The sequence below is a fragment of the Cherax quadricarinatus genome, chromosome 20, assembly GCF_038502225.1.
Source record: "Cherax quadricarinatus isolate ZL_2023a chromosome 20, ASM3850222v1, whole genome shotgun sequence".
NCBI lineage: Eukaryota > Metazoa > Arthropoda > Malacostraca > Decapoda > Parastacidae > Cherax > Cherax quadricarinatus.
The window spans coordinates 24,878,813-24,889,136 of NC_091311.1; positions in this window are offsets into that span (position 1 = coordinate 24,878,813).

Consider the following 10,324-nt stretch of genomic DNA (forward strand, 5'->3'; position numbering starts at 1 on the left):
CTGGAACATCCCGTCTTTGTCCACCTTGTCTATTCCGCGCAGTATTTTATATGTCGTTATCATGTCTCCCCTGACCCTCCTGTCCTCCAGTGTCGTCAGGCCGATTTCCCTCAACCTTTCTTCATAGGACAATCCCCGTAGCTCTGGGACTAGTCTTGTTGCAAACCTTTGCACTTTCTCTAATTTCTTGACGTGCTTGACTAGGTGTGGATTCCAAACTGGTGCTGCATACTCCAGTATGGGCCTGACGTAGATGGTATACAGAGTCTTAAACGAATCCTTACTGAGGTATCGGAACGCTATCCGTAGGTTTGCCAGGCGCCCGTATGCTGCAGCAGTTATCTGATTGATGTGCGCCTCAGGAGATATGCTCGGTGTTATACTCACCCCCAGATCTTTTTCCTTGAGTGAGGTTTGCAGTCTTTGGCCATCTAAACTATATTGTGTCTGCGGTCTTCTTTGCCCTTCCCCAATCTTCATGACTTTGCATTTGGCAGGGTTAAATTCAAGGAGCCAGTTGCTGGACCAGGCTTGTAGCCTGTCCAGGTCTCTTTGTAGTCCTGCCTGATCCTCGTCCGATTTGATTCTTCTCATTAACTTCGCATCATCTGCAAACAAGGACACTTCTGAGTCTATCCCTTCCGTTATGTCGTTCACATATACCAAGAACAGCACAGGTCCTAGGACTGACCCCTGTGGAACCCCGCTTGTCACAGGCGCCCACTCTGACACCTCGTCGCGTACCATGACTCGTTGTTGCCTCCCTGTCAGATATTCTCTGATCCATTGCAGTGCCTTTCCTGTTATGTGTGCCTGATCCTCTAGCTTTTGCAGTAACCTCTTGTGAGGAACTGTGTCGAAGGCCTTCTTGCAGTCCAAAAATATGCAGTCGATCCACCCCTCTCTCTCTTGTCTTACTTCTGTCACCTTGTCATAAAACTCTAGTAGGTTTGTGACACAGGATTTTCCTTCCCTGAAACCGTGCTGGTTGTCAATTATACACTTGTTTCTTTCCAGGTGCCCCACCACTCTCCTCCTGATGATCTTCTCCATGACCTTGCATACTATACACGTTAGTGATACAGGTCTGTAGTTTAGTGCCTCATGTCTGTCTCCCTTTTTAAAAATTGGGACTACATTTGCCATTTTCCATACCTCAGGGAGTTGCCCAGTTTCAAATGATGTGTTGAAGATCTTTGTTAATGGCTCACACAATATCTCTGCTCCCTCTTTAAGGACCCATGGAGAGATGTTGTCTGGTCCCACCGCCTTTGAGGTGTCAAGTTCGCATAGCAGCTTCTTCACCTCCTCCTTGGTTATATGTACCTCATCCAGCACTTGCTGGTGTGCCCCCCAGTTCTGATTTCTTGGAGTCCTACTGGTTTCCACTGTAAATACCTCTTTAAATCTTGTGTTGAGCTCCTGACAAACCTCTCGGTCGTTTCTTGTGAATTCCCCATCACCCTTCCTCAGTCTGATTACCTGGTCCTTGACTGTTGTTTTCCTCCTGATGTGGCTGTACAACAGCTTCGGGTCAGTCTTTACTTTTGATGCTATGTCATTTTCATATTGTCTCTGAGCCTCCCTTCTTATCTGTGCATATTCGTTTCTGGCTCTTCGGCTGATTTCTTTATTTTCCTGAGTTCTCTGTCTTCTGTACCTTTTCCATTCTCTAGTACACCTAGTTTTTGCCTCCCTACACCTTTGGGTGAACCAAGGACTCGTTCTGTTCTTCCCATTATTTCTGTTTCCCTTGGGAACAAACCTCTCCTCTGCCTCCTTGCATTTTGTTGCTACATAGTCCATCATTTCTTGTACTGGTTTTCCTGTCAGTTCCCTCTCCCACTGAATGTCTTGAAGGAAGTTCCTCATGCCTGAGTAGTTCCCCCTTTTGTAGTTTGGTTTTTCCCAGCCTATTCCTGCTACTCTCTCCACTTGGAGCTCAACTATGTAGTCGAAGCACAGAACCACATGATCACTAGCTCCCAGGGGCCTTTCATACATGATACCCTCGATGTCCGAACTACTCATGGTGAATACAAGGTCCAACCTTGCTGGTTCATCCTCTCCTCTCTCTCTGGTAGTGTCTCTAACATGTTGATGCATGAGGTTTTCCAGTACCACATCCATCATCTTGGCTCTCCATGTTTCGGGACCCCCATGGGGCTCCAGGTTTTCCCAGTCAATCTCCTTGTGATTGAAATCACCCATAACTAGTAACTTTGCTCCCCCCATGTGTGCTCTCCTGGCCACCTCGGCTAGTGTGTCGATCATTGCTCTGTTGCTCTCATCGTATTCTTCTCTTGGCCTCCTGCAGTTCTGTGGTGGGTTGTACATTACTGCAATTATCACCTTATGTCCCTCAGACTGGATTGTTCCTACTAAGTAGTCCCTTTCGCCCGTGCCATCCATTCCTTCCATTTTCTCAAAACCCCACTGGTTTTTAATGAGCAGTGCAACTCCTCCTCCCCCTCTCCTCCCTCTGTCTTTCCTGAGGATTTGATATCCGGATGGAAAGATTGAATCTGTTATTATTCTGGTGAGTTTTGTTTCTGTGAGTGCTATTATGTCTGGGGATGTCTCTTTGATTCTTTCGTGCCACTCCTCATACTTGTTTGTTATTCCATCTGCATTTGTATACCACACCTTCAACTTCTTTTCTAAGACTGTGGTCTGGGAGGTATATTGGGGTTGGGGAAGTGGGAGACCTGGTAAGGAACTATGGGTTGTTGCTGTGGGGGTGGAGTTTGTAATGTAGTGGGTGGGGGCATTGGATGTGGCATGGGTGTTTTGATTTAGAGTGTTTGGTTGCACTGGGGTTGACCTGGTTGGGAGGCTTCTATAGGAAGTTGTGAGGGAGGCTGTATTTGATCTTCTTCCTGGGTCTGGGATCTCCTGTCTGTCTTCTCCATCCCCTCTCTTTCCTCCTTTCGCCTTTGTACCATCTCTCTCAGTTTCTGCCTTTCTTCTTGTGTTCTGTCGCGGTCGAGATACACCTTCCTGTATGCCGTCATGTCCCTTAATCGTGCTTTCTCCTGCAGGATCCTGGTCCGAGTCGCTTCTGCCTTGAAGGTCACTCTCACTGGCCGGGTTCTTTTTTTTACAAACCCCCCTATTCTCCGAAAATTTTCCAGCTGGGTCATATCGTCTTCTCCTATTGCTTTCATGATGCTTTCAATTGCTTTTTTTCCCCCTTGTTTTCTTGCTTCATATGTTTCCCCTTCAACTTCCTGGAGCCCATACACAAAGACTGACCTCACCCTTTCATTCTCCCACTGCATATCCCTGTGTATCCCCTCATTTAATTTGGTTTCCTCCACTGCAGCTTTCCTTTCATCAGTTTCACTGGCTAATGTACTTGGGCTCAGTGGCCTGTCATTTTCCCTTCTCGGCTTTCCTTGGGCTCTGTTGTTGTCTGTTAGGGCCTCCACATAAAGCTTAGCTCTTTCATTTGCTACAGTCTCCTCTGATAGAGCTTCTCCATGCAGTTGTGCCCCTTCTTTCCCTACAGTCCCCTTATTTGTGGCTGAGGTAGCAGTCTCTGTTGTCAATCCCAAAATGTTCTTTAGTTCTTTAGGCTGTTTCAGATTTTTCAATTCCTCTTCTAAACTCTGTATCCTAGCTTCTGCTGCTTTGACATGCACCTCCCACTTCCTGCTTTCCATATCTATCCTCTCTTCCATTCTCATGCTAAGTTCTTCTAGTTTCTTTTCCCATTCATGATCCCTTTTTATGAGCTCTGCTGCCCAATCTTCCTTTGCAGTTTCCTCCTCCTGTCCCTTGGTTTTTCTTGTTGCTCTCTGGCAACCCATTTTTGTTTTATCCTGATTGCCTCAGAGTGGGAAACCTATGTAGTTCTGTATGTTAGGTTAGTAGTGTGTATGTCAGAGTGTGGGGGGGGAAGTAGTGGAGGAACTGTGGCTATGTGGGAGAGGAGTGGGGAGGGGTGGGGAGGGTTTAGGGTGAACGGGGGAGGGGAGGGTGATCGAGGGAGGGGAGGGATCAGGGGAAGTAGTGAGATGTCGGTGGTGAGGGGGGGAGTGTATGTGTGAGTCTGGATATGTGTGTGTGTGTGTGTGTGTGTGTGTGTGTGTGTGTGTGTGTGTGTGTGTGTGTGTGTGTGTGTGTGTGTGTGTGTGTGTAATTTTGTGTGTAATTTTGTGTGGAATTATGTGTGGGTTTATTATGTACTGAAAGGTAGGTGGCTTGTGCGTTGTAATGTAAGTCTCAGTGGTCCTTGGCTGCCCACAACTTCTTGTGACCTGACCCCCAACCTCCTGGGACTTACCGGCATGTACTTACAGTGTGTGTGTGTGTGTGTGTGTGTGTGTGTGTGTGTGTGTGTGTGTGTGTGTGTGTGTATGTGTGTGTGTGTGTGTGTGTGTGTGTGTGTGTGTGTGTACTCACCTAGTTGTACTCACCTAGTTGAGGTTGCAGGGGTCGAGTCCAAGCTCCTGGCCCCGCCTCTTCACTGGTCGCTACTAGGTCACTCTCCCTGAACCATGAGCTTTATCGTACCTCTGCTTAAAGCTATGTATGGATCCTGACTCCACTACATCGCTTCCCAAACTATTCCACTTACTGACTACTCTGTGGCTGAAGAAATACTTCCTAACATCCCTTTGATTCATCTGTGTCTTCAACTTCCAACTGTGTCCCCTTGTTACTGTGTCCAATCTCTGGAACATCCTGTCTTTGTCCACCTTGTCAATTCCTCTCAGTATTTTGTATGTCGTTATCATGTCCCCCCTATCTCTCCTGTCCTCCAGTGTCGTCAGGTTGATTTCCCTTAACCTCTCCTCGTAGGACATACCTCTTAGCTCTGGGACTAGTCTTGTTGCAAACCTTTGCACTTTCTCTAGTTTCTTTACGTGCTTGGCTAGGTGTGGGTTCCAAACTGGTGCCGCATACTCCAATATGGGCCTAACGTACACGGTGTACAGGGTCCTGAATGATTCCTTATTAAGATGTCGGAATGCTGTTCTGAGGTTTGCTAGGCGCCCATATGCTGCAGCAGTTATTTGGTTGATGTGCACTTCAGGAGATGTGCCTGGTGTTATACTCACCCCAAGATCTTTTTCCTTGAGTGAGGTTTGTAGTCTCTGACCCCCTAGACTGTACTCCATCTGCGGTCTTCTTTGCCCTTCCCCAATCTTCATGACTTTGCACTTGGTGGGATTGAACTCCAGGAGCCAGTTGCTGGACCAGGTCTGCAGCCTGTCCAGATCCCTTTGTATTTCTGCCTGGTCTTCGATCGAATGAACTCTTCTCATCAACTTCACGTCATCTGCAAACAGTGACTCCTCAGAGTTTATTCCTTCCGTCATGTCATTCCCAAATACCAGAAACAGCACTGGTCCTAGGACTGACCCCTGTGGGACCCCGCTGGTCACAGGTGCCCACTCTGACACCTCGCCTCGTACCATTACTCGCTGCTGTCTTCCTGACAAGTATTCCCTGATCCATTGCAGTGCCTTCCCTGTTATTCCTGCTTGGTCCTCCAGTTTTTGCACTAATCTCTTGTGTGGTACTGTGTCAAACGCCTTCTTGCAGTCTAAGAAAATGCAATCCACCCACCCCTTCTCTCTCTTGTCTTACTGCTGTCACCATGTCATAGAACTCCAGTAGGTTTGTGACACAGGATTTCCCGTCTCTGAAACCATGTTGTCTGCTGGTGATGAGATCATTCCTTTCTAGATGTTCCACCATTCTTCTCCTGACAATCTTTTCCATGATTTTGCATGCTATACATGTCAGTGACACTGGTCTGTAGTTTAGTGCTTCATGTCTGTCTCCTTTTTTAAAGATTGGTACTACATTTGCTGTCTTCCATGCCTCAGGCAATCTCCCTGTTTCGATAGATGTATTGAATATTGTTGTTAGGGGTACACATAGCGCCTCTGCTCCCTCTCTCAGGACCCATGGAGAGATGTTATCTGGCCCCATTGCCTTTGAGGTATCTAGCTCACTCAGAAGCCTCTTCACTTCTTCCTCGGTTGTGTGTACTGTGTCCAGCACATGGTGGTGTACCCCACCTCTCCGTCTTTCTGGAGCCCCTTCTGTCTCCTCTGTGAACACTTCTTTGAATCTCTTGTTGAGTTCCTCACATACTTCACTGTCATTTCTTGTTGTCTCTCCTCCTTCCTTCCTTAGCCTGATTACCTGGTCCTTGACGGTTGTTTTCTTCCTGATGTGGCTGTATAACAGCTTCGGGTCAGATTTGGCTTTTGCTGCTATGTCGTTTTCATATTGACGTTGGGCCTCCCTTCTTATCTGTGCATATTCGTTTCTGGCTCTACGACTGCTCTCCTTATTCTCCTGGGTCCTTTGCCTTCTATATTTCTTCCATTCCCTAGCACACTTGGTTTTTGCCTCCTTGCATCTTTGAGTGAACCATGGGCTCATCCTGGCTTTTTCATTATTCCTGTTACCCTTGGGTACAAACCTCTCCTCAGCCTCCTTGCACATTGTTGCTACATATTCCATCATCTCATTAACTGGCTTCCCTGCCAGTTCTCTGTCCCACTGAACCTCATTCAGGAAGTTCCTCATTCCTGTGTAGTCCCCTTTCCTGTAGTTTGGCTTCATTCGTCCTGGCCTTCCTGCTTCTCCCTCCACTTGTAGCTCTACTGTGTATTCGAAGCTCAAAACCACATGATCGCTGGCCCCAAGGGGTCTTTCATATGTGATGTCCTCAATATCTGCACTACTGAAAGGTGAATACTAAGTCCAGTCTTGCTGGTTCATCCTCTCCTCTCTCTCTTGTAGTGTCCCTTACGTGTTGGTACATGAAGTTTTCCAGTACCACCTCCATCATCTTAGCCCTCCATGTATCTTGGCCCCCATGTGGCTCCAAGTTCTCCCATTCGATCTCCTTGTGGTTAAAGTCGCCCATGATCAGGAGCTTTGCCCTGCATGTATGAGCTCTTCTGGCCACTGCAGCCAGTGTGTCAACCATCGCTCTATTGCTCTCGTCATACTCTTGCCTTGGCCTCCTGCTGTTCTGTGGTGGGTTATACATCACTGCAATTATCACCTTGGGACCTCCAGAGTGAAGCGTTCCCGCTATGCAATCACTTTCTTCTCCGCTGTCTCCTCTCTCCAGCTCATCAAAATTCCATCGGTGTTTGATCAGCAATGCCACTCCTCCCCCCCCCTGTTCCTTCTGTCTTTCCTCAGGATCTGGTATCCCGTTGGGAAGATGGCATCTGTTATCATACCTGTAAGCTTGGTTTCTGTGATTGCTATGATGTCTGGTGATGCCTCTTTGACTCTTTCGTGCCACTCCTCCCACTTGTTTGTTATTCCATCAGCGTTTGTGTACCATACCTTCAGTTTCCTTTCCAACACTGTGGTTTGGGGGGCCTGTGGGGGTGGGAGACCTGGTAGCATACTGTGGGATTCTATGGCTGGGGGTTGGGTGGAAGCTGTGGGTATGGATTGTATTGTGTGTTGGGATGGTGTGATAGGTTGTGGGGTTCTGAGGATAGTTGTGTGTGTGCTTGCTCTTGCTGCTCTGTTCTGCTCTGACTGACCTCTGCTGGTTCCATCCTTGTCTCCTTTCCTAGCTCCTTTCACTTTTTTGTCCTCTCCCTCAGCTGCTGTCTCTCTTTTTGTGTTCTGTCTCTGTCTAGGAACACCTTCTTGTACTCTTCCGAGCTTCTCAACCGTGGTTTTTCTTGGAGGATCCTGTTCCGCACTGTTTCTGTCCTGAGAATCAGCTTGATCGGTCGGTTTCTCCCCTTCAAGTACCCCCCTATTCTCTGAAAATTTACAATCTCGTCCATGTCTTCTCCCCCTATTTCCGTGATGATTTTCTCAATCTCCTTTCTTTCTTCCTGCCGTCTTTCAGTGTGTGTCCTTTCCTCTCTCTCCCGAAGCCCATGGATAAACACTGATTTTGCCCTTTCCTCCTCCCATTGCCTCTCCCTCTGTGACTCTGGTTCCTGTCTGTATGTGGTCATTTTCTCCCTTGATTTTTCCAGTGGCTCTTGGTAGCATGGTTGTGCCTCAGCATTCGACCTATCTCCCTCTCCATCTGCACCCATCTGCTCTTCCCTTCCACTCCCTGGCCCTTCTTTGCAGGCTGATAGGACCTTAGCATATTTCATATCTCCTTCCTTCCCGTTCAGCCTCTCAGCTTCGTATGGTGTGTCTTCTCTGGTCACTACCCCTGAGACTTACTTCAGCCTGTTTACCTCAAATTCTAGGACCTTTACCCTGGCTACTGCAGTTTCGACTTGGGCCTCCCAATTCTTTGTCTCCTTCTCCAACCTCTCTTCCCATTTCACAGAGAGCTCTTTCTCCATTTTTTCAGAAAGCTCTCCTAATTTTCTCTCCCATTCTTGCTCTATCCTTTTCCACTGCTCCTCTATCCATTCCTCCCTACCAGTACCATTGTCATATGATCCCTGATTCCTGCGAGTCCCAACCATTTTTCTTTTTTTTTTTTTTTTTTTTTAGTAAAAGAGAAAGTGAAAAAGAAAAAGGGGGAGAGTGTGAGAGAGAGGGAGAAAGAGAGAGAAGGGGAGGGTAGGAGGGGAAAAGGGGGAGAAAGTGAGAGAGAGAGGGAAAAGGTAAGAGAGAGGGGGGGGGTGACAAGGGAAGAGAGGGAGAGAGAGAGAAGAGGAAGAGAGAGAGAAAGAGAGGAAGAGAGAGAGGGGGAGAGAAGAGGGAGAGGGAGGGAGAGGGAGAGAGAGGAAGAGAGAGGAAGAGAGAAAGAGTGAGAGGAAGAGAGAGAGGAAGAGGAAGAGAGGAAGAGGGAGAGGATGAGAGAAAGGGGAGAGAGAGAGAGAGAGAGAGAGAGAGAGAGAGAGAGAGAGAGAGAGAGAGAGAGAGAGAGAGGGAGAGAGAGAGGAAGAGAGAGGAGAGGAGAGGGAGAGAGGCGGCCGGGGGGGGGGAAGGAAGGGTTAGAGGGTCACTTCACAGGAAGGTGTGAAATCCTGTATATGGGTGTGTGTGTGTCTGTATGTGTGTGTGTGTGTGTGTGTGTGTGTGTCTGTGTGTGTGTGTGTGTGTGTGTATGTGTATGTGTGTGTGTGTGAGTTTATGTATGTGTGTGTGTGTGTGTGTGTGTGTGTGTGTGTGTGTGTGTGTGTGTGTGTGTGTGTGTGTTTATGTGTGTGTGTGTGTGTGTGTGTGTGTGTGTGTGTGTGTGTGTGTGTGTGTGTGTGTGTGTGTGTGTGTGTGTGTGTGTGTGTGTGCATGTGTATGTGTGCCCCCACTTCTAAGTATTCATACTGCTAATAAATATCAGTAGTAATACCCGTATTTCTAAAACTACCAACAGTGATTCTAGCACTTATCACTTCTACTTATAAAACACAGAAAGTAATTAGGTTGTAAAATTTAGCGTGTCTCAGCTTCTAGGAGTGTCTGACGTCACCCTCACTAGGCTTCCCCTCGATAGGCTGCTCCTCGCTAGTCAACCCTATCTTCACCTTATCTATGCTATTTCTGCTCTAATTCTGGTAATAGCTTGCAGGAGTGAGTGACCAGTATCTAACAGTGACTAAGGCCAGGATTCAGAACCCCCAAAACAACCCCAACAGGTGAGTGATACTTAAGCTGGCAGTGATGCGATGACAAGTTGCCAGATGCTGATGACGTAGTCGTCGTACACACGCCTTCTATCACTATTTTGAAAATTCTTCACCCGTGATCTTTATAACCGTATATGCTCATGCATCCCGCGTCCCTCAATGTCACTTATGATACCTGGAGTTTACCTGGAGAGAGTTTCGGGGGTCAACGCCCCCGCGGCCCGGTCTGTGACCAGGCCTCCTGGTGGATCAGCGCCTGATCAACCAGGCTGTTGCTGCTGGCTGCACGCAAACCAACGTACGAGCCACAGCCCGGCTGATCAGGAACTGCCTTTAGGTGCTTGTCCAGTGCCAGCTTGAAGACTGCCAGGGGTCTGTTGGTAATCCCCCTTATGTGTGCTGGGAGGCAGTTGAACAGTCTCGGTCCCCTGACACTTATTGTATGGTCTCTTAACGTGCTAGTGACACCCCTGCTTTTCATTGGGGGGATGGTGCATCGTCTGCCAAGTCTTTTGCTTTCGTAGTGAGTGATTTTCGTGTGCAAGTTCGGTACTAGTCCCTCTAGGATTTTCCAGGTGTATATAATCATGTATCTCTCCCTCCTGCGTTCCAGGGAATACAGGTTTAGAAACCTCAAGCGCTCCCAGTAATTGAGGTGTTTTATCTCCGTTATGCGCGCCGTGAAAGTTCTCTGTACATTTTCTAGGTCGGCAATTTCACCTGCCTTGAAAGGTGCTGTTAGAGTGCAGCAATATTCCAGCCTAGATAGAACAAGTGACCTG